This window comes from Nipponia nippon, unplaced genomic scaffold (genome assembly GCF_047370975.1).
Source record: "Nipponia nippon isolate SJK-2023a ecotype South Korea unplaced genomic scaffold, ASM4737097v1 scaffold_1, whole genome shotgun sequence".
Taxonomy (NCBI): Eukaryota; Metazoa; Chordata; class Aves; order Pelecaniformes; family Threskiornithidae; genus Nipponia; species Nipponia nippon.
In genome coordinates, this window is record NW_028262290.1 from 97,682,259 (window position 1) to 97,707,418 (window position 25,160).

Consider the following 25,160-nt stretch of genomic DNA (forward strand, 5'->3'; position numbering starts at 1 on the left):
GGAAGGCAGCAGGTATTTTTAATAGCATGCCGCAACATGACACAGGAGAGCGCAGGATGATGCTGTTTCCCTAGCTCGCTTCATGGATGGCTTTTCTAACTTACTAAGGAAGGATGACAAACCACTACAACCAGATAAGCATGGACACATCTTCACGCATTTTTGAAAGAAGTCAGCAAGGCTGTGCTGGGGTACAGTCTGAAACGCAACAGCAAAAATTACTGCATCAGAGAAGAGCTCTTTAAGCTATGCCCTGAGACTGTAAGCACTTGAAATACCAGCTTTAGAAATAAGCATTACAGTGCAGAGGCTGGGCTGTTTCCATCGGGTGCCCAGAACAGTGGGCACCGAGATGTAAGAAGCTGTTTGGTCTTGTGTCAGGATGGAAAATGTCCCCGGTGTAAAGGGACAGCAGGAGACTTGTCTCTGTCTTAACTCCTGTTCGAACCCATTCCTGAAGATCTAACTGATTCTTAGACTAGGTACTGCCCTCTATGTATGCAGATGTATTCTGCATTCCTAAGAGATAACAACAAGCCCGTGCTTTTCTGACATGTGATCAATCAGAGGTGAAATCCTAACATGAACCCTTACAATAAAAGTTGCAGTGGGCTTGCAGAGCCTTTAGAGAGCCTTGCCAGGTTGCTGGAGTTTCTAAGTCAACATTTCACTTGAGCGATGATAATAGGACCGTCACATTTACTCTTCTGTTGACAGCTGCTCTGCTGATTTCCCTCTGCAAATGACTTTGGGTTTAGCAAGTGTAACTGGTGAAGAGCTGTGTGAGTGCGACAGAACAGTCTGTTACTGCAGTAAACGGAAAAAGCAAAATGCAAACACACAGTCAAAATCTTGCCTCTTGTATTCTAATTGCTCGTTTTTAAAACTGGTGTGGCTGATGTTTGGCGGAGTTATTTGATGCTTTTTCCTCGTGTGCGTTTGTGTATTTTTCCCACTCCAGACTAGCGTCATTATTACATAAAAGAAGTTGTGTGCCCTAGAGCCTGCTGCTGTTGAGAGTGATAACGTGTGGAATTTGGTGAGTTAGTTACTAAAGGACATTATTTCAGCAGTTACCAGAGAACAGATATGTAAAACGTAAAACTGTAGAACTGGCTAAATTTGGCAAGTGCATCCACAATCTGCATTTTCCTGATTAGCAGAAGTGCTAGAGTTATTGTAAAAGCAAAGCATAATTGCAGATTACTCTGTTTAGATGGTTTTCTTCAAGAAAGCCGAAATATACGCACAGAAACATGTTTAAAAATGAGGGATTTCAACACAGTTCGAAGACCTGTGAAGATCCAGCCTTATAACTTTTGTAAAGCCTTGCACGAATCTTTCAGCAGTTTGTCCTGGTGCATTTATAACAATGCATGGTGGTGATACTGGGAGGGGAAACAATGTTTTGTTGTGCATTTGTGAGCAGGGACCTTCAGCTGTAATCACAATACAAATATGAAAAATACATTGATAAAATCATTCGGTCACGTTATGAGCTCTGGAACTTGTATTCCTGTAAAGGATGACTGCAAATGGATTTCAATCCATTTGGGACTGTGATTTGGTTTGTATACCTGTCACCATAGATCTTTAATGCTGTATGTAGTTTAACATATGACCAACATAATGGTACTAGTAATGTTTCTCTTTAGAGTAAATTAAGCAAATGTTCAGCCTTTAAATATCCATTATAATTTCTCCTGTTGTTTACAAGGGACTCCCATTGTGGCCATTAAAGAACAACATATGGCTTACTGATATAATGTCAGCTTCTCAAAGTATTTCACGCTGTGCCTATTCTAGAGCTGATGGGTATCTGACATGCACTCTGGAGCACTGAGGAAGAAAAAGATCTTTAGATGTCAAAAACAGTTCCCAGGTGAAAGCCTCACAGCCAGAAGGAGTAAAATGTGCCCTGTGGCCTTCAACCATCAATTACCTCCTCTGCCCCTGTCCTCTTCTTCTAAGATATATTGACTTATATTTAGCTTCCTCTGAAAGGCGTTTCAAGCTTTTAATGCAGTTTGTTGTTTTATGCAAACCTTTACAACACAATTTGCTCTTAGTTGGAGGGCATCTACGCTGGATGGTGAGAAAGTGAGCACTCTCTGTCCTTCATGAAGTTTATGACAGCCTTTAAAATAATAGTGCTAGAATAAATTTCAAAGTGTGGCCTTAGTAGTTTTCTCTAAGACAGCTGACAGGTAAGATCTGGCAGGTTTTGCTGTGACCTTTTACAGCATTACATTCTTGCATACAGCCAACATCTTGCCATAAGCTACCTGTGAAGACTACATACAAGAACAATATTTTGCTGTTCCTGTTATAAGAGCAGTAACTGCTGGCTGAAAGCAAGGTGGAGAAGGAAGGGTGACAATTTGGATTTACCATGACTAAATTCAGCAGTGCCTGTTTGAGAGTTTTTTAAGCATCTTGTTGGGTCATTCTGGATGTGGATGAATGGTTGCTGTTTCCAGATTCTCAGCATAATTCTGCTTTTGCTTACCTGAAGTGGAGTCTTGCTTCTGAAGCCTGGGAAGTTGTTGCAGTCTGACTGGTCTGAGACTAGAATCCATATTGGTATACATAATGGAAAGTATCCCAGGGCTTTAATCATTGAGCTGTAAAAATCTTCTTTACTTCTTGTTACCCATGCTAATAAAAAAAAAAAAGAGCAAGAAGTTGGGAAGGTTATGCACAGGTATTCTGGTGTCAAAGCTGTTGTTTGAACCAGCTATACAACAGAGGTCCTTCATCACGTGAAACACTTCAAACTTGCCTGCCTGGGTGCGAGCATTCTGGCACAGGCGATACAAACTAGATAAAACAGCAGCTTCAACTCCAGCTTAACCACAAAACTGAAATTAAGTCAGCAGGTGTCAACCACCTGTTTGTCACAGGGCACAAGACATGGCATGGTCTTGGCAGAAGGGCTGCGTTTTGTGTCAGAGGGGCCCCATCATGTAAGGAGCTTGGCAGCCCAGTGGTATGGGATAATCTTGCTTAGCCTTTTGGACTCAGCCCTAAGACAGGGTTCAGATGTTTCACTGAAGGAAAACTTTTTGGTGTGGTGTTTTTTTTGGTTTTGGTTTTTTTATTGGGAAATTAAACCAGGTTGGCCTTGTGAATCTCTGTCCTGCCTTGCAAACAGTCAGGTCAACACATAGGACTTAGAATGGTGCAAAGGCACTGGACTGCTGGTGGGGACCTGGCAGTGGTCTGCACCAAGCAGAAATGGTGTTTTCCAGAAGCACTGGCTCTTCCATGACCCAGTCAAACTTTTGTTGTTGTAGAATACCTGCCGTATGGCTTTCTTGGGGCTGGTCCCTTAAAACTGGCAGACTCAGCTGAGCTGAGCTCAGCATAATGCAAACTTTTTGGCTGTGTTCCTGTTCCCTTACCCAAGTCTGTTCTGCAATGACCATATCCAGGGCTACGAGAAGAGTTTGGCTTGTCCTGCCTTCCATACGTTCATCCTTGGAATACCCCTGTAGGTAGGGAACTGCTGAATCTCTAGCACAGAGTTGGGCAACTAATCACACAGGAAACCTGTGACAGAGATAAGACTCAAACCCAGTTTTCTCAAGGCCAAAGACAAGCCCCTGGGCATGGAGGTAGCTTTCCTCTCTTTGCCAGTCCTTGCTGTTCTTGCCAAAACTGCCAGTGGCAGCTGTGAGGGGAAAAACGCTCACTTCTGGAAAGCCCCACTCGCAGCCCCACTGAGCATCAGTTCAGAGTGTGTTTTCATGCTTCGCATGTTTCACTCCTGCCTCTTCAGAGATCATGTTAATATTATCACCTCTCACCAAACATTAATCTGTACATCATTTGCCAATTGAAGCACGAGTAGGTTGCACAGATTTATTCAGCAAGCAACAATTGCTGCCTAGGCTCTGTGGTCTAGTTGTTAACAGCTGGCTGGTTTGGGTTGTGTTTTTAAGTGGAGAGCCTATTTATAGGCGGCAGAACACATGCATGTCGTTGTTTCTGCTACTGCAGATCCTGGTTAATCTCTTCTGGTACAAAAGCCTAGCCTACCAGCTAGCATACTGTGCATTAAAATTAGCGTGGGAGAGTCTTAAGAGGTTTTTTTTCCTCTTTCCATCACTATCTTGAAGCTTTGGAGCAGACTGATAGCACAGCGACAGGCTGCTTGTCTAAAAACTGGGGGCAAATGTTTCCTCGTAGCTGGTCTCTTCCAGGATACAGAGGAACTGATCTGTGGAGGTGTCTGACACACAATGTCATTAAGAAGCATTCTTGTGGCAAAGGACCTTGTTTAAAATCAGATATTTAACGTGTGTGCATCGCACCCAGCTCTTTACCCAGAGGAGGGCAGAGTTAGATTTTGTTTGCTTCTTGAAAATTAGATGGCAGGCAAAGTATCTGTGGTGATAAGAGGCTGGGAGCTGTCTCATCCCTGCTGAAGGGCTGGGGGAGAAGAGGGTGTTGGCTAACACCCAGCAGAGGAAAACCTATCTGTATGTGCACACTTGACACCGTCGGTGAGATGGGGAGCATGGCCTAGTGCCTCTAAACACCCAAGGAGTTTGTCTATGGCACTCTGCTATTTAGAGGCGCTGCTTGCCTGAGTCACTCTTAACACCGTTCATGCTTAAAATGAAAATGCTGTGATTCTAGCATAGCACACAATTAAGTGCTTAATTACAACATTGAAAACGAAGTTAGAGAAAAATGAGTACAGCACAATTTCAGATTATGTTAAATAGCAGGTGTTTTTTTTTTTCTTAGTTGCTTTAGTGTCCCTAGTATTTTTAGAGATTATGAGGGGTTATGGAGGAGAGTGGAAAACCAGATTTCCCTCCCTCCATGGCCCTTGCTTCTTCCAGGGTTCACACACCTCTGGGCTGCTTTTCTTTCCTTCTGTTGAAGAAGGAATTCCCCGATCTCACCCATCTTTCTTCACTGCTCTCTTCCTGACTGATGCTGTTACTTGTTTCAAATGTAGGAAGTGATACCTCCCATTGCTCCTGACCCTGAGAACTTATCGGCTTTTATAGTCACGCTGTATTCCTTACTCAGAACTTTCTACGCTGCTGGTCACAATATTTTCAGGGACTAGTGCAGCATTTTAGGAATCCCAGGCCAAAGGAAGCATTTGGTGACCATAAATCTTGCTGAATGCCATGTCTCTGGCCTCTGTAAATCTGTTTCTAGACTTCAGGGGTTGTCCTCTGATGCATGGCCAGCAACTGGGACAAGCACGGCTTCTCTCCCGCCGGTGAACAAGAGTTTTCTACCAATAGAAATGAAGTGTGGGTGTATGGGAGGGTTGGAATATGTCTGGATCTTAGCCTATCCTGACTAGCATACCTGCACAGACCCGACAGCTGAGCATCACTCCAGGCTACACTGCAGATGTAGCCATGGGGTCATAGCTGAAGAAATTGTGATACAGGCTGGATGTTTGGCATTTAAAGGGTCTCCATTATATCTTCTGCCAGTTTTACAGGTTCTTTCTATTACCCGATCAGCACTTACTAAACAGGGAGCACTGTGTTTAGTTGCATTGGCCTATATTGGCAAATCTTCAGGGACCAGGTTCTGAATGGAAAAACTGGGGAGACTGAAGGAGTTCCTCGGTGCAGCCTTGAAGTCTCTGCTGATGCTGGGGGCAGGTTCTGGGGGACCTTTCTCTCATCCAAGTGACAGAGTTTGTGATTTGTTGTCCTGAAGTAGCAGGTTGTCTCTCATGTATATTCATCTCTAAATGCATGAGAGAGATTCCTGTAGTGGGGGAGAGAGCTGCTTTTGTTTGTGAACAAGGTACAAATTAGCTGGGTAATTAGTAAATGTGCAAGTGTACTTTGCTTGCCCAACTCAAAATTATTTAATCATCAAACACTTAAAATGACCAACCAAACAAAAAAAGTTGGCAGTAGTTCACTGTGTGCTTTAGAAAACGTGACTTGTTGCTTCAAGGGTTGTCGGGTGTTTCTCAAGGCCCTTTTTCCAATCTCCCAGCTGAGCTGTGTGTGGGGCACACGCGAGTGTGAAACTGTGGCTCTGTCTGCAGCAGCCACACGTTCAGTTCCTGAACAACATTTGCATTTTGGTATTATTCTGCTGAACCAGTAGGAGCCGAGATATAGTAGACGTGAACTTTTTAAGGAACTTTTCAAGAAAAAAGCATTTTCAAACTATTAGCCAAATCTTACATAAATCAGTGTTTGGCTGCAAGGCTGCTGTCTTCAGCCAAGGGATGTTGCTGAGTAACGTGCCCTAACAGAGGGAAGGAGAAAGATATTCTGTCTGGCTGTCCTCTTTGCGGGAAGAGTGCTGCAAGCTGCTCGGACAGAAAGCACACGGGTGCTTTGGGAATACCTAAAGAGGGAACAACGCTCTGATAAGAGGGCAAAGGAAAGCGGTAGACTGCAGAGGCTGGTGTCCAGAGCAGCCCAGTTATCCAGTCCTCAAGGGACTGGCTACTATGAACAGGACCTGAAGATGGAAACAAGTTGTTACAGTAGTAGAATCACTTTTTTTCCTGTTTAAAGTGTTGTTATTTCTGAGAATTTCTCACACAGGTATCTTGTAACTTAAGGAAAACAGTGACAGTTCATTGTTTGACATTCATGGGTATGTTTTTATTTTAATTCCGTCACAGAAATTATTCTATGTGTTGGGGGGGGGGGGGGGAAGACAGCTGCTGTTCTGTATTGTGCAGAATGTAGAACAACCTGGTTTGTCTGCCCCCTCTTTCTCATCCAGTCCCTCGTCACACAAGCCCCCGCAATAAAGAGTTTGGAAATAGCTTCAATACGTGCCTGTGGAGCAGGAGAACGAGGAAGTTCTGCGGGGCGGTGGGGTGAGCACAAGTACAGGCTGGACTCTAGCTGGACTGATGAGGCTGTGCGCTTCAGTCTGCATAACTGCTTCTCACAGCATGGTCCTTAAGTGAATGCGAACAGCCTAAAAGATGTACGTAAATGTTGTTTCAGTCACTTACCTATTTATACATCTTCTAAAGCAGTATGTACTTTGGTAAGTATTATATACGTAAATATCTATATACTAATTCAACCATAAATGAGTAGCATCCCTGACATCACAAGATTTCATTTGTAGACTTGTAGTACAATACCCCCTGAGCATCACCTGTGAAGACCACATTAATACACCCGGGATATATTTTGCACTGGCTGGTAATCTACTGCTAACAAAGGATGCAAACAGATAGGCCCTGGTGCTTTCTGCAGGGCACTACGCCAGCATGATATAGATGATGGGGAAGAGCTGAGCAGATACTTAACATCTCTGTGTAAATCCTCCCTGTTCTGTCACAAGAGCACCTCGTATAAATAAATAAAAGGGATGCAGTTAAATCATGCCAGTCACAAAAAAAAGTCCAAAGACTGACTCTGGCTGCCTGCCCAGTTGTGCTAGGTTTTCCAGGCTATGAAGCACATACTTATGTCTGGAAAGTATTTAATTTGTGGTCCATGGACTTCTGAAGGCCTGGGATGATTTCTGAAGGATCTGCTAAATGTAAATAAGAGAAGCAAGACTCTTATCATGGGACTCGAATCTACTCTGCAGGAGTCATCACCTCTGTTAGGAAATGCTGAGGCTTGTAAATTGTAAAAAGTTGACAGCTATGTGGCTGGAGTTTTCTCATTTATTGAAAACCTGAAGATGAAGGAATGCTGTAGGGTCTCTGGCACCGAGTGCCAAGACAGCTCTGCCTTCTCTATGTCAAACTGACATCGGTGGCGCTTGCCTTTGGTTAGTAAAAGGAGATCTGTTGGCAATTCATGTGTTAGCATTTGTTTTCCTCTCTCAGTCCTGATGGAGTTCCTCCTGCCTGGGTGTTGATCAAGCTGCCATTGTTCGGTTTCATATATTGTGCCACTGTATTTTTTTTTTTTAATTTCTCACAGCTGAGCAGGCTGAAGGTCCAATTTGTTTTCCCCGGATGGATAGTTCTTTAGGCTTTTTAGGCTCCCAGTAGTAGTGCTGATGTAGTGAGGACCTCCCAGTTGCACTTAAGTGCAACTTCCCACCCTACAAGGAGGTGGCCGCTCTGTATTTACAGTTCTTTGTAGACAAATGGTAGTGAAAGCAAGTAAACCCACAGGCTCTGAGGTTTTCAGGACCAGTCTCTTGGAAGCATGAGAAATACACAGGTCCAGGCTATGTGGTACAACATCTGGATGTTTTTCCTCGTCTTAGCTTTTTTACCACTTTTGAGTGCTCTTTAGAGTTGGAGACTGCGAGTGAAGTCCAAAATGAAGGGCCTATCTTCTTTCCCAGATCGGTTTGTCTGTAAACAACCTTTGGTTGGTTCTGCACTTGGGGGGGGCCATGTTGTTGTGGTAGGTGTGCAGGTAGCACTTGGCAGAAAGCATGCCAAGTAAGTCAGAGTTGGGAAATGACAAGGTACAGGTATTCTTAAACAGGTTAAATCAAACTGCGATTTTTAAGTTGTACATAGGCAGGTTCTCAAACGCGTTCTTTGGGAAGACCTTTAAAACAGGAGATGAGGCAGGTTTGTTGCAAAGTGTTTGTAAGAAGTGAACTTGGCAAAATGGGGGTTGCAGCCGCAGTGCTGAAAGCATGCGATGCAGGCTGAAATCTCCTACCTTGCAGCTGTGTAAGAAGGCTCCCCGGTTCTCATCAGACCCTCCTGGGGGGAAACGGGACCCCCAGATATGTCTTCTTGAATCTTGGACCTATGGGAGCGAGGACGGGGGCGGGGGTGGACTGGGCTTGGTTAGACAAAGATGCTGCTGGAGCAGGAAGCCGAAACTACTCGGCGCTCGCGGTTCCCTCTGCCAGTTGGAGTGGACTCGTGTGTTGTGTGCGTGTTTCTTTCTCTCCACGTAGGGCTGGTGACAAGTAACTCTTTCCTCAGTTAAGTGACCTCCTATGGGTTGGAATTTGGGAAGCAACAGAGCGTTTTGTGTTGTTTCAGTCTGCTGTCCTTGAATCTCTTTTAGGAAGTTGGTATTGCTGAACCATCTCTAGAGGAATCGGAGGGCAAACATTCTGAGATGTGTGTGCTTATTTAAACAGCTAAATTAAATGGCAGGGAAGCTATACTCTCTCACATAATGGGATAATGATCATTTTCAAATTTTATTGGTAGGCTCATGCCTCCGACCCCACCGGCGTCATTAACAGAAAACAACTAGCTGCAAGATCACAGACCGGCATGCAGCGTGACCTGGGGGGGAGAGGCACCACTGGCACCAAACTGACCAGACCTCCTCCCCTCCCGCGCAGGGGGGCAGGCAGCTCACCACGGAGGGTTTCAGCGAAGAAACCAAGCAGCGACGGGTCTTGCTGAGGAGAAAGCACAGGCAGATGTGAGAATGTTTCCAGAGCAGAAGCGAGCACCTGATGGCTTTCAAATGTGTGTAAATTTTAAATGAAAATGAAAAACCAGCCGGAGCTGAATTTCAGTTATCAGAAGATAGAGGTTAAAAATAGAGTTTGAGGCTTCAGATTGAAATATTCATTTTGACTACCTGGTTTTAACTTTGTTGCATGAGTCTTCCTAGTGTTTTGATATTGTCAAAATCCCTTCACAGCAACAGGTCCCAGCAGATTATAATAACATCTTGTAATATTGAGTCTGTTAAAGCTTTACAGGAGCAGGATACGGTCTGAAAAACCACTCTTCCAGGAGCCGCGGAGCGTGGGGAGGAAGAAGGGGGCGGTTGTTCCCGAAGGGGGGGAGGCCGGGCAGGGAACCCCGCGGCCGCGGCCGGCTGGGGGGAGGCGGGGGAGCGGCGTCGAGGCGGGTCTGGGCCTCGGGTTCTGCCCCAGTCCCTGACCCGGAGCTGCAGCAGAAGCGCAGGACGGCGGAGTCCTGCCGGTGCTACCCCTGCAACTTCAAAAAAAAAAAAAAAAAAAAAAAAAAAAAAAAAAAGGCAATTAATCCCTCCGCGCCTGGCTGTGTGAGTGGAAACCACCCCGGGGGGCGCCTCCACGCCTTCCTCCGCGGCATCTTTCCCTGCCGATCCCCCCTGTGCTCCTCCGCCCTCGCAGTCCGCTCTGCCCCGCTGCCTTCCTCTCTCGAGTCTTCATTTGCGCCGGGAGGCGGTGCGGTGCGGCCCGTTCCCCCCCTTTCGCCAGCTCAGCCCCGCGTTTGCCCTTCTCGTCGCGGACAGCGCCGGGGCTCCGGCCCAGCGGCTCCGGCCCCGGGGCTCCGGCCCAGGGGCGCCCCGCCGCCGCCCGCCAGGGGGCGCGCTGCCGCCGCCGCCCGCCCGCGCTGCCCCGGCGCTCCCCCGCCACGGGGGGGTGGGGGGGAGGTTTTGGGGCGCCGTGCTGGCAGCTCCGCTCAGTTCGTGGGGCTTTACTTCAGGCCTCCGCCACAGAAACGGCACATCACGGGGAGTAATGTCCTGCCGTTAATTCCAGCTAAAGGTAACTTTTTTTTTTTTTTTAAATTTTTGCATTTTTAAAATATTCTCTAACTTTTTTTTAACGCACGTGGCTTGGTGCAGCGCGACCCACGCAGCACCCAGGGCAGCGTATATGATTGTTCACCTTGGCGCTGCCCGTCTCCCCACGCCCCGGTGGGGGCCCGAGGTCTGCCTCACGCCAAGCGGGCGCCATGTCGCTTTTTGCGCCCCTGGAAAAGCCAGCTGGTGGCTGGCGCGCGTAGGGTCCTGCCCGGAGGCTACGCTGTGTCGCTTGGGCTACGGAGCACAGCAGAGGGAAACGACTAGTCGGTAACGCAGCTTTTTGTGTGAAACGGGTTTGTGTTATACTGATGCTCGGGCACTGAGAGCGTTACCTGCTAACGTAGCCGAAATGCTCAAGAGGCCAGCTCTCTAAATAGGAGAAATAAGGACCTGGATGGTAATTGCCAGTTTGACATCTATCCAAGTTATGAAGCACTGCTGAAATGCAGGACCAGAGTGCCCTTCAGGAAGTCATCTTGTACGTCACCCAGCTTTTCGGCAGGATCTGTACTTAAACTCTCCTGAGAGATTAATTTCTAGCTCAAGACCCTCCAATGAGAAGGATGCCATGACCTCCTGAGTAGCTGAGTCTACTGTTTAATTATACCTGCAGTTAGAAAGGTTTCCCCCTAATATTTACCTCAATCCTCTTTACTGAAAATTACGTTTAAGGTAGTACATGAACAAAGGGTCATGTAAAGTCTTTCCTTGTTTAAAAAAACCAGCCTTCTACGTCTTGGAAACCTATTATCATCTCTCATCACTTCTCTGTTTCTCCGACTAAACAAACAATTGTTTTAACCTTTCCTTTTCATCAACATTTTCCAAAGCCTTTCAGTCTTACTACCCCTTTCTGTATTCCCTCTAATTTATCTACATGTTTCATAGTTTGCTGCACCAAAGTGGATGCAAGTACCACATAGCTGCCAGCGTGACATGTAGTGATTATATCTACTCTGAATGCCTGCAGCATGCACTTAGGAAATCGTTGGGAGCATTTCTACATTTATTACACTGTAGGTTTTTTTTCAGGCTGGCATCCTTACAGCAACGTTTTATACTGAAGGAAAAAATAGCTGAGCTTTTATCCCTAGATAAAACCTCTTCCTCAATCACCTTATTTCAAGTAACTGCCTAATAAAATTAAAGTGATTCTATCTCCCTCATGTGCCAGAAAGTGTTGCTTAGGGCTTGAACAAGGCTATCTCTGTTCAATTAGTCTCTAGAATGTTAAACAGGAAATCCTGAATATTTTTTTTCCTTCTGCATTGATATAAGTTTCAACAAGATTTCTCATAGCAAAGGTTACAACAACCTGTACCTTTTATGTGCCACTTCCTTTGGAATTTGCTTCTCATGTAAGCAGGATGAGCCTCAGGTCTCGGTGGGTATGCTCCAGGTTGTTCTAGTCCCGCACTGTCCAGGCTGAGCGTTCAAAATGCTGCTTACAGATCCTTCGGTCAATACGATTGATTGCGGGTCTCTCCTGAAACAGAAGCATCCGTATGCTGTGAGGGGAAATAAGTTCTCTTGCTCAGGGTCAGTGGATGTCGAGCTGGCACATCTGCCTTCAAGGTCTACCTACCTCTTTTAGGACGGAACAACCAGTCTGCCTAAATCTGTTACGCACTGGTGCTGAGAAGGGGAGGCTGACAGCTATGAACGATAATCCGTCACTTCTCAGTTCCTCCTGCTCCTAGCTGCCCTGCAGTGCTCGCTCTCTGTGGGAAGGAGGACCTCCTTTGCTGGCTGCTCCCTTCAACTCAGGCAGAGCCCCTTGATCCCTGGGGAGCTCTTAAGGATGGGCAGTAGGGAAGGTCATTGGCAATACTGTTGCTGAAGCCAGAGGAGATGGAAGACAGTAAGCAGCACAAGCTACAACTCCCAGGCTGAATTAATTGTTTCATGGGGCAATCAAAAATGTGCTTTCTGGTCTGTTCCCTCAATGTGTAGTTGGTATCTTACCCCCAGTTCTGTGGCTGTGAGAGCATTACAGCAGATGCAGCACGAAGCGACGTGCACAATTGACCCTGCGTTGTCTCCGTGTGCACTTAAGAGATCACACAGGAACATGCGCGTACACCGTAATTGTGCTTCAGCTATGGGTCCTCTGCTGGCCTTTTATGCTGCTTCAGCCAGCTCCGCTGTCACTGCTCTGGTCTGCCGAGCAGGACTGCAGAATGGCAGGCACGGGCCTGAGCTAGGTCTTGCCCAAGAGGGCACAGGCAGCACCTCTGATTGCTCTTTACTCAGAGGACCAAAGATCCTCTTTGGACTGCTGGCTATTCGTATACAGAATTAGGATACTTTCTCTAAAGTAGATTCAATGTATTTATATATGTCTTTCTGGGAATTTTGTTTAGCTTGTCCTCTTGCCACATGCGAAGCTCTGTGTTGATGTTTGTAGCATCCCAGCCATTTGGATGATGATTTCTTTTTCCTGTTGGCATATTGCTGTGTAACCCACGAGGCACAACACTTCATCTTTAATTTTATCTGCAGCTTAAAAATCTTCTGTGTCTGGGTAGACATTCAGAGTAGTGACACATCTGCCTGTTACATTCTCACAGCGTAACCACTTTTACCTTGTGCTTTATTCTGGGTTTTAGTAATTTATTTTGGCAAATGCAGATCTTGCAATGGGGAAATAGCTTGTTATTACCCTTGGATTTTATTCAGATACTGCAACTGGAGTTTTTTGTGCTTCAGGGGGGGGGGGGGGAAGGCTGGAACTTGACCTGTAAAGGAACTGCTTGAGAGCAACGGTGTCGTGCAGGGGAAGCGTGGGAGGGAAAGGACAAAAAGAAATGGGTGCTTGATGATTCCCAAATAGAATTATTTCCATAATGTTAGGCTCACTTTGTACCTGATCGTGCTTCTCAACCACGAGGTCTTAGTAAGTAGTCAAGAGGGATAAGAAAGATGCACATTTATATATGTGTGTGTATACATATGTGCGTACAAATCTGTTGTCATAATACAAAGAAGGTGCTCTCTTTTTTTCCCATTACTCTTTGAGGTTTCTTTCATCCTCTGCAAACTTATGCAGGGATGGACGCAGACAGACACACCATTGTCCAGTGGGGTAGGTACTCCTCCGTCCCCGATACTGAGCTTTGGGGCAAACCTGACGGTTGCTAACATGGCGTGGGCGGCCCTCCTACCCGCAGGCCATGGATGTGAGACAAAGAGACTGAACGATTTATATAGGAGGGTTGTAGAAGAGCAGGGCGCTGTCTCAAATGTCAAACTAGTCTCCTGGCCGCTTGTTGTCCTTTATTTTAATTGGTAACATTTTTATAAGTTACTAGAATCGGTGTGAACAACGTGTGAACGTTTTTGTTCTGAAAAAGGGAGCATTAACCTCTGAAAAGAATGGAAAGTGATGCTGAAGGGTGGGTGGGATGCGTGGTGGGGGTGTTTTTAATGCTGTTTAGTTTGCCCTTTGTTTTTATTTTCATCTCAACGTATACTTCTCTGAAAATTCTCCCAGTATTCTGGCTCTGGGCTTGACATGGACCTTATGGCTTTCACGTTAAATTTATTTTAAACTGCTTTGGTTTTGCAGAGTCTTGGTACCTAATTCAGATATGACAATAAATTTGACAGAACTCTGAACAATTTCTTAATTTATAGCTTCAAATGCAGTTAGCGTAAACTTGTAGTTACCAGTTAAAAAAAGATTATTTCTTTGATTTTCTTCTATTTTCCACTTCTGAAATAATAGCAGATTTACTAGTTGCTCATTGTATACTTAACCCTGTTGAACACTGACTTGCTATGCGACTGCCTACACAGGGCAGATATTTATATCTCGAGCTGAATGCCTTTCAGCACTGTGGTTGTATCGTCCTTTGGTGTTCTGCCCCTAAAAGTGAGCCCTAAGGGAATCTCATCATCTGTCAAATCGGTGTTTCAGCTTTACGCTTAGTAGGCTTCAGTTCTGCAGCCAATGCAGTTGAATATGCAGAACTTCCTTCTGTAAGCATGAATGTTTTAGTGATATTTCCAATTAAGGATACTTTGGAATTAAAATAATAGTAATAATTGTCCCTCCTGACACTTTTTCCTTGTTGCCAGAGTTTTCTGTAGAGAAACGTTTACCAGTGTGTTACCAGTTTCTAAGTGTTTTGATGGAAGCTTTAAATATAATAGACAACTATTTGCCTTACAGAATGGTTTTGCCGTGTCTCTATTTTTTTTACTACTATCCCTACACAAGACCACAGATACCAGAAAGGGCAACAGCAGAGCTTTCCTATTTGGTTTTGAGCATTTGTGAAGAAAAAAAAATAACGTATTTTTCTTCTGAGGCTCTAACTTTCCGGTTTTCCCGTTAGCTCTCTAAAGCATATACTCTAAAACTCAGTTCATTCAAATTCATAGAAATCTGCAGTCCACGTCGGACATGAGACTTTATATAGCTATTAAGCCAAGCAATTCTAGAAAATATGGGGTTGAAATTAATATAGTTTGAATAGAGCAACGAAATCTCTTTTGAATTGTTTCAGAGAAAATCCTCAACCCTAATTCACACCTTCTTGGTGTACACAATTAACAGCTTATAACACTTTCAGAATAATTGAATGAAATATGTGGCATGTTTTTTTCCGCAACGTGCAAAGGTGCAACTTTCCCCTCTGATCTGTCCGAAAGATCGTGTGAACCACATCACAGAATAAAGGCGGTGCCTTACACAGTCTGCGAGTGAAAAACAAATAGGATTTCTTCTTATTTCGCCAAAGTAAGCATTTGAAGTACAGTGCTGCTTAGTAAATGAGAGACTGAAAGATGTCTGTTGAAGAGAAATTGTTTGACTGTGTGTATGTCTATGTTCGTTACCGATTTTGAGATAAAGCTGCTGGGGTTGCTTTGATGATGAATGATTGTGTGCTATAGTCGTATGTGCTCAGCTTACGATTTTTTGCACACAAATATGGACAGTGCATGAAATGTATCTATTGTTATTTATTTTTTAAAAGGTAATGACTAATTAGCAGGCTTAATTACTTTGCTTCTACTGAAAGCAACAGTAATGCTTCCAATGTATTGCCTTATCTTTTTTTTTTTTTTTTTTTTCAGTACTCATTACAATGTTTCCTGGCATTCATCAACACTTCTAAATTACTAGGAAGAATGTGATTAATCATTCACTTCCTTATGCTTCCTACCAGACATACACAGATCATTGCAGGCAAGTTGAGATAAGCCATTTGAAATTTTCAAAACATGCTGCAGCTAGTGGAAATTTGGGCTAAGCACCAGTTTAAACAATCTATCAACAGATTACAGTACAAAAGGTAACTCAGTGTCTGACTGTAATTGAGGATCTGATGAGTAACAGTTGATGAGTTGTCTTTTGGGGAAGGATTTCTCTGTCACTAAGTCAATAAAAATCCAGGGAAGGAGTTTATGGAATTCATTTTGAGTCCAGCCTAAATGCATCTCAAAGCAACTTGAGAACCCAGAGTTCAAATGTCAGAAGCCCCAAATTCTGAGCCAAACCTTGAGAGCTGAGAGTCCCATGTTTGCATTGGGATTTATTTGGGTTTGCTGGATTAAATCAGAATTCATATACATAAAAGTTCTGTTCAGGCCAAAAAGGAACAGTAAACCAAATAGACAAGTTCAAACTACAAAGATCAGAGTTTTCATCTTCATACTGCAAATATGGAACATTTGGAAAGCCTTGCGTAAACTGAACTTCTGCCAAGTTTTCTGAAATAGTTACCATCTAATTTGTCTGCATTATGTTTACTTGGTAAAAACGCATGTTGCTCTGTTTTCAGAAGTGAGAGCTTACGCGTGAACTGCAACCTGTAGGGACAGAAAATATCTTCTGAAATGGTTTGTCAGCAAAAAGTTTAAATCGGCTCCTGTCCCTATCCACCCATGCTACTTGCGTTGCCGCTGGAATGAAAGCGCCCCCGGCAGTCAAAGAACAACAGCCAAATGCATTTAATGTGCTGCCCCACGAGGAGGGGAGGGAACAATCTGGCCAAGAACGGAGTGCGCGTACGTAGCCTGATTTCTTCTGAAAGAATGAAACAATCCTTTTATGTCCTCGTAGGACAAGTAACAGCTTTCTCCTCTCCCTTTGCAGCCTCCTTTTCTAGAAACCTGTTCTTCAAAAGAGCATAGTGCAGCATCATGCTTCAGCTTCCAAGATTCGTACTTGTAGGAAATACGAGTACTTTTGAGTTATTGTTTAGATGAACAATAATAATAAAAGCCCACTAGCTTAAAAAACACCTTTGAACAGTGTCACGTAACTATTGATAACAATGAATTATTATGTTTATCTCACCCGTTTTAATGTGGTGATCAACAACCACGTTTCACCCTAGATTCTGGGCTATAAGAAATCTGTGCTGAAACAAACATAAATTTGCCTCAGCATAAGGCTTCCAACTTAATGTAAGCCACGAAGGGTTTCTTTTAAGTTGGATATAAGCTCTCCCCTTCCCTGCCCACTTCCTCTGAAGGAGAGAAAACAAATTCTGGAAGCCTGGTTGCTGGTTTGAAACATCAATAATGTGAAGTCTCTTCAATGTTTCTGCATTAAATGCTGTTTTTGAGCCACTGCTACTTAAATGAAGGGATATAGTTGCTGAATACTTACTGAAGTTTTCTTGGACATATGAGTTGACCTTAACACATATGGACCAACTATAGCAACAGCTTTTTTTTTTTTTTTTTTTGACTAGTCCCTTCTTTTTATTAATGCTTAATTATACAATGTCGTTATGTCTTGGAGGGGTAAAACCTGCTGTTGCAATGGAAGTAGAAGCAACCAGGTAAGGGAGAATGTCTGTCCTCACCTTGTAACTAACTGATGCGGGAAGCATTTGAGCTTGCTTCGGGCTATGGGGCTTAGACTCAGCTTGTTGAAGGCATTTGGCCAAAGATGGTCTCACACCTGTGCTGTGAAGGCCAGCTGCGGAGGCTCGCCGGGGGAATGACAGGACATGTAGGTTCCTTGTTTAGTCCTGTTATAGCCAGAGTATGTTATTTTTCTTAGCTTGCACTCTTTAGAGTTAAATCTTGTTCCTTTATATAGCTGGTAATAAAGGAAGTAAGTACTGCAAGAGTCCTAGAAGTAGATCCAAGTGAATCTCCATATAGGGGAATTCCAGGGAATTAGGTACTGTGGGCTTTTAAAAAAGGAGGGGGAAAAAAAAAAAAGAGAGAGGGAATGTAATGGCCATATTGGCCACAATTCCTGTCCATGGAAGAATGGCTATCACGGGAGGGCTGCGTATCAGACAGAGAGCACTCGTAATCTGTAGTGGCAAAGGCAAAATCCATGTTTGGCTCATTGCGATACCTCTGTCTTTTTTCCTCAAACTCTATAGTTAACCTAGACGGGAATGAAAGCCTCTCTCAGACAACCTCATTCAAAGGGAAGCAGAGTGCAATTCAGTGCCGGTTCTGTCTGACGCTTCAGCTGCTGGAAGCACCGCGCCCTTATTCACACAGCCTGCGGAAGGTCCTGGCGTAAGGATCGCGTGAAGCAGCCTATTGTTGGGTGCAGTTCCCTGCTGGGTACGCTTCAGGGTTATAAACACTACTGAGATGTTCCAGAATTACTTTTTTTTTTTTTTTTTTCAGATCAGTCTGATACTGATGCATTCCCTTGCACGTTCTCTGTTTGTGACCTATTTTTGAGTTTCACATCTGCTTTAGCAGCTCTTTGACAACCAGAAAACAGAGCTGTTTACCAAGTTCACAGCTGCTGCTAATATTGATGCAACTAGCCAGAAATGACTGTTTTCTTGGTTAGCTCATCCTGTTGAATGAACCTCTCCACAGGGTTTGTTACAAGTTTGTTTCAACTGGAATGCTATCAAAAGTTCCCACATCTGTGAAATTCTCATACTTCAGCCTTCCTAGAAACCTAGAAACATATGCACCCTCACTAATTCCAGTAACTTTCTTATATTTCCCATGGCTTAACTACATCAGCTTTTCAGAGATAGTGAAAACATGACAGCCTGTTACAAATGGGACAAAATTTCTGCTGTCGTTAGTTAATACTAATGCTACTGACAGCTTTGCACTTGCACAGAGTCTTTAAGGAAATGAGTCTTTGAGTCTAGTTTAAGGACACCATTACCTAACATTTCATATTGTAGTGTTTTATTATGGTAACTAAATTACCTTCTTTTTCACATTTATTTTTTGTATATAGATGAGGTTTGAACGGGCGGGGATGTAAATTAATTGTGCAGTGATATGTGTTTCCTTGCATCCCTTTCAGTGCTCTCTGGGACCGGCTTGCTCATGGTGCATCATTTCTCAGTGAGGCTGTGTCCTTTAAGGCTGAATTCCTACCCGCACCGTCATCTGAGTGTTTGTGGGCAGTTTGGTCCTCTTGTGCTTTATTCCTCTAATGGATTCGTTACTCGTGAAACGCTCGTTCCTTCTGATCGAAGAGGTTATTGGACCTTTGTGGTTTAGGTGGAAGAAGTCGGAGCTGTGTGAACTCTGGACACGCTTTTATTTTATTTTTTTCATTTGCACTTAGGCGTTGATTAATAGCACAATACTGCAGGGAGTCTGTGTGTGCTGCTGGAGGCAAACAGAGGTCCCGGGCTCTGTGAAGCAAATAGCCTGGGGATACACTGCTTCAGCTCCAGCTGCATGGGCCCGTGCCTGGAGACTGCCCTTCCTGATCTGGAAATACTGTTCAGAGGTGGTGGCATTGAGCATCTCCCAAGTGCTCACGTTTTTAATAAGTGTATTTCTTAAGCCACGCCTTGGATCTCAAAAAAACTTTCAAGCCTTTCTATATCCTTGTGGGTTAAATGTTGTTGCAGGTTAACTGCGATCTGAATTGCAGATGTGGAAACAAAGGCACAAAGAAAGGGTATAAAAGATTTGCTGGAGTCATTTCAGTGCATTGGAGACAAAATTAGGCAAAAAGATTTGACTCCCACCTATGTCCTACTCTTCCAGCAATTTTCATGCTTTATTCAATTTGGGAACTTCTGCTGTCATGGCGTCTCACAGGTAGCTTTAATTTCTTAACGGCTTTGAAGATTCCCTCCTGGTTCACTTCCAGTTGTTAATGAAGCATATCTTGAATTTTCTTTGGTCCACCGTGAAGCTTGTGATGGTGACTCTAAAGTACCTTTGGATCCCGACTTGCTTATTCTTAAAGAATGACAGGAAATGTGGTGACCGGCCTTTGCTCACATTTTGTCAGCTGCAGCCAACAGGCGATACCAGAACGCTTGTTTGGGCTCTTCCTGGACAGACTAAGACGTTTACTTGCTAACATGCGTTTCAGTCCAGATAACCACTGTTGTGTGTTACCTTTAAAACATTCGTTATGGCAGATAACTAAACTTGTAATACCATGCTTGGTTTATACTGCGGTGGCAGGGGGGATACACTGACAAGGGGAGCCCCCATTGTAGGAAGTGCTGTTCCAAAAAACCTACAATCTTACCAGAATGCTTCTTAGCCAATTTTTAGTGCCTGGTTGTGCATCTAGGTTTCCTGTAATATCAGTGGAGAACAACCCTCTCTGGAACTGTATTTTTTTCCCACCTGTCTCAGATACTTATCCTGGAAAGTGAAGTCTTGTTCTTATGAGATGTCTGCTGCTTTCAATTTGCTGTAAGGGGAGTCTAGATGAGTAGCTGATACTAAGCTTCTAAATCTGAGATGGCTAAATCTGTCCAACACAAATCCCACCTGAGTTTAAGGCAAAACATAACTGTGGTAGAACAAATGGATCGCAAGCAGGTGGTGTGGAGTTAAAAGTGGGCAACGAGGTGCCTTAATGTTGTTGTTACTCAAGTCTCGGTATTGTCTTGCCTTACTGAGAGGTACAAAGAACTAGAAATGAATCCAGTCAAGACAGGTGTTTGTGGAGGTGATAGTATGACACGAACACAGCTCCCTGACCCATAGATTCCTTGCCAACACATCACTGCTCCCACATCTGTGAGCCTCCTCTAATCTTTCTGCAGCAAAACTCATCTTTGTTCCTTTAGCTTTCTTCCTCTCTGTGAACTCTTTCAGGCTGTAGAGATGGCAGGTATTCATCAAGGCAGCTCTCTGACTCCTACCCAGATAGGGCTGATTAAACTCTTGGCATCCTTCCATATAGACAGGAATTTTTTTTCTTTTTTTTTCCATGGCTTCATAGGGCTTTGCTGCTGTATTATTTCCCAGCTGCAGCAGGGCAGTGTATCGATTGATAAGCTGACGCCTGTGGGCCTGACCTGTGTGTGCTAACTAGGTCCCTAGGTGGTTGCTGGAGGGGGTCTGTGGAATGGTGCGGGAAGAACAAATGCTACAGTACAGCAAACGTCTCCCTCTGTGGAGCAATTAACACAGTCACAGAAGGGCTGAGGTGGGAAGAGACCGCTGGAAATCGTTGAGTCTGCGCCCACTGCTCAAAGGAGGGGTTACTTGAGCAGGCTGCCCAGGACCTTGTCTAGCGGTGTTCTGAGTGTCCGCAAGGATGGAGGCTCCGCACCCTCTCTGGGCAACCTCTGCCAGTGTCTGATCGCCCTCACGGTAAAAGTTTTCTCTTGCGTTTAAATAGAGTCCTGTATTTCAGTCTGTGCCCGCTGCAATTGGAGAGGAAGAGGCAGCTGGATAGATGAGTTCTAGCAGAGCTGGGAGAAAGGAAACAAAGTATTAGACCGCAATAAAACAGGGAAATCGGCAGCAAAAATGCTGAATTTCCGTGGCACAGTACAAATCAGCAGATTCTACAGCCTGGAAGAGGGGAATCCTTCCAGCCCCGACTGAGATAGATGAGGTAGTTCACACCTTTCAGAATTGCAGTTTAAGGCAGCCTGAAAAATGATGGAGAGCGAGCTGTGTCAGCATATGCTCGGTGCGTGTTCGCAACTTTATCTGTACATGGGAGCGCGAGAAAATTCTCTCATTTTTCAGAGGCATGCTAGGTTTCTCCAGCACAGTTCTGTGGCGACGGGCGAATTCCACAGGAAAGCTTTACAGCCACAGAACATATAAAGTTTGGAACATGGATAAACTGGTTAGGATAAAATAGAAACCAGCAAAACCCTCTGCCAAAATCTGAAGTGAAATGAATAGAGGTTCAAAAAGAGTTCATTCAGTACGCCTGGCTCCTTGTTTCCATCATTTAGGAATAATTGTGTTTTTGTCACTAACATTGTTTTTAAATGTCAATAGAAACCAGACAAGTAGATTTGTAAACCCGTCCCTGTCATATTGAATGTATTAGGTTTTCCAATAACAGTCTCTTTTAAGTAAGGGTGAAGAAGCACTAGAAGCTCAGTAACTCTCGGGTGTGAGGAAGCTATTGAAATAGCTTGTTAGGCTTTATGACAAGCAGGCTGAAATGTAATAGGCCTGGAGATTTGTGATGGAGCCGGCAAGCCATGGTTGAAGAGAGGACAGCACCCGAGAGCTTGAAGGCCAGATGACTGATTTGTGCAAAGAGGATGTTCAAGGCAAAATAAACAAATGGGGCTACCCACAGGGACAGTGTTAAGCTGAGACCAAAATGCTTCCTTAGCTTGGTTTCTAAAGATAAGTTGGTCTGTCTAACCAAAGGAGGCATTTTCAGTTAGTGTTTCTTCCTTTCTGTATTCGGGCCACGGAGCCATTTTCTGTTACTTAATTCTCCACAGTCGTTCTGACCCAAACTTTCCTTAGCCTTTTGCCTAGTGAGACTGTGGTCTTCCTGCTAATCCAGAACAGCGGGCGATTCTCTTCTTGCAGCCCTAGATGGGGTTTGTTAACTTTGTCCTACCCTGCTGGCTCTGTTCTTATCCCTCTGCTTTGGTGTTCTGCTTAAACGTGCCGCCTCCTTTGCACCTATCATTCATTTTCTGTTAGAAATCAGCAGATTTTGGTTCTCATGTCTTCTACTAGACCAGCTTGGGTACCTGGAAAGCGTAAGCTAGTTTCTGGCAATACAGATCCTACTAACAAAACGGGCGTTTTTTTCCATGTTCTTAGATCAACCACCATAGCTCGAGCAACAAGATAAATTAATAAAAGGTTGTTTATAGCATTTATAGCTTTGAATGCAAATTTGAAGATGTGAGCTGAGTGTTACCAGATGCAGTGATAACTTCTGGGACTTTTGCAGGCCTCCTTGGGATATAGTTCAGAGGTGTGTACTGGGTCTCGTTCGTATCAGCAGGGGATTGAGGGCTGCCCAGGAATTTTCTTTTAGAAAAGCCCTTGGTCTTCAATGCAGATGCATTGTAAAGAAAATGTAACTCTACAGGGACAGCTTGGACTTGTATTAATCACTGCATTCAGTTACTGGGGTTTAATTGTATATAATTCATAGACCTGTCAAAACGCAACAGAGCTTAAGTTATCTACCACTTAAAAACTAGGTTCTAGAGGCCCTGAGTGTAGGTATCGTCATTAGAATATGTCAGCTCAAGAAAGAGTCCCTCAAAGTCAATCAGGAAGCTGTTACAGCTAAGCAGTTGTTATAGCTGTTGATGGCTAGCTAGAGAATATTACATTACGCTAACTCAGTTTTTCCCAAAGGATAGGAATTTTTTACGCTTATTTCCTTTTTTTTTACGGATATGACAGATCTGGGATATGTAAAACAGAAGAGAATAGGGAAGCAGGAACACTTTAAAAAACAGTGGTTTGAAATCCTAGCTTTCTAATACCTTCTTGAATTATATATACATGTTCTCTCTCTTTTACATAATATAGCTGGCTGCAAAAGAAACATCTTTCCTGTTAAGGTTGTAAATTACCAGTGTCCATTACTGAACTTTCCGGATCATCGCCTATTGACATAAGATTACTTTCCCTAATCCCTGCTGCACCTTAAACACATCACCAGGCATTTGCTGAAGACAGGTTAGTCCCAACTTCCTCTGCAAGCACAACATCTGACTCACTGCAGACATTCTTCATGTAATCCTGCGGTGCCCGAGCAGTTCAGAATAGGCCAACTCATTCCAGTCCTACCAACGTATCCCTCACTGAGTCGGAGGACACAGACCCTCGGTGTAACCCCACTATCGTGCAGAAATATCACTGTCTATGAACAATACCAAATGGCAGTCAACAGATCTTCATGCAGGAAACTTAACAATAAGATGGGAAAGAAGCTTTGTCTCCAGCCTGTATGGAAACTGGTCTATTCTGCCTGCTTTATCGCACCAGATAAAGCCCGATTTGAAGAATGAAAGGAATTCCATCATTAAAAACCAGAACAAAACTAAATGGTAACATGCTCTATCCAGAATACAGGCAACCTGACAGATATCCGCTATATAAACCTACATTCCTCCAAAGTCACATACTTTGGGGTATAAGGAACCATCCTTATGCATGGCCACACCACAAAACAGGGACAAATTTCTTTACTCCGTGTTTATATATACCACGTTTCTTTGGATGCTATCCTCTTACTGAGTGCATTAGCTAGAACCTTGTTGTGCTGCTTCATTATATGCTAATGACCAAGTGAAAGTCCCAACTTTAGAAACCAGCATCGCTGAACTTGAAAAGCATCACCTTCTCCCATCTCATGACTCAGGAATTCATGTTCTGCTACTGACCTACTCACTGACTTTCCTGTAACTGCGGTTCCACTACGGTAAGTTGAAGAATTCTGTGAAAATCTAGAACTATCTTTATCTCTTCTTTTTTGCATGATATATTTCCTAGGGCTTCTTTGAGAATTGTACTGGGGGGAATAACGAAGTAATCTCAGAAGAGCTGCTTATTTGCTGATTGCGTTGTGATGATTACAAAGCGTACATTCCCCATCTCAATAATACTCTTCTGGAACAGAGGCTGGCGTCAGGGAAAACTCCTGCGTAGCTAACCTTGGCAGTATCCCATGTGTGTAGCAGATGCCAAGTGGAATGTTCTGTAATAAATCATCTCAAGCTAAACCTTTGCTAATATAGCAAGTAAAATATATTAATATGTTATTTTAGCAAATGCATACTGTCAGAACCTAAGTCTGGTTTTCTAGCCTCTAAAAATTAAGTGGTGCATATTAGTGCTGAAGCAAATGGTTTGAGGAGGAAGGAACTTAAACTGAAAGTATCCTAAATTCAGGTTACTTGGTGTAGATACCTGAAACACTGCTATCCATGGGAAAATCATCTGGGTTTTTTTGTTTGTTTTTAAAACCACTCAACTGCAGATATATTTCTTCCTCTTTTTACTGCCACTTGTTTGTGGGGAGCATCAGGTTTTGAAAAACTGAGAAAGCAACTCGTAGTTCTGTAGAGCTTTCACTAGCTCTGTTTGGGGTATAATTTGCAGCCTTAAAGACATAGATAAAAAGAGAACATTTCCAAGTAATAATGTGGCTTAGATTAATCAATGTTGCTGCACGTGTTCAAATCAATTACTCGGAGGAAATCCAAAATTTTTTAACTGTTTATAGTACCTAAATACAGTATAAATAAAGCACTGATGTCCAAAACTTGGAAAAGTATTTATCTTAGCAGGATTAAGTGAGTTCACTTATTTTTTTTTTTTATAGGAAACAAAACTACTATTCTGGTCCTTTTCTACTCTTTTTCAAGATGAAATTAGTTCTTTATAAAAAGAAAGAAAATGAATGGACACAGTTGATACTAAAGATTAAAGTAACTTTCTACATTTGTTGGGCAGCGATTTGTTTATTTTTCACATTGATAAATTTTGAGGTAAAATGATTTGTCTGTGTCCAGTTTCAAACATTCAACAGTAAAAAATGAATTGGAAAGGACT

At 43.6% G+C, this 25,160-nt stretch overlaps 2 long non-coding RNA genes across 2 annotated transcripts in view; both read left to right on the forward strand.

Moving 5' to 3' along the window:
- The window catches only part of LOC148057501 (uncharacterized), a 34,677-nt gene extending 18,028 nt beyond the window's left edge, over positions 1-16,649 (forward strand). The window contains exons 2-4 of the long non-coding RNA XR_015706231.1: positions 15,062-15,180; positions 15,519-15,630; positions 16,226-16,649. This is a non-coding gene — a long non-coding RNA (uncharacterized LOC148057501). The remainder of the gene's footprint in view (positions 1-15,061; positions 15,181-15,518; positions 15,631-16,225) is intronic.
- The window catches only part of LOC148057500 (uncharacterized), a 135,118-nt gene that overhangs the window by 50,633 nt on the left and 59,325 nt on the right, over positions 1-25,160 (forward strand). The gene's annotated exons all lie outside the window — the stretch shown is intronic.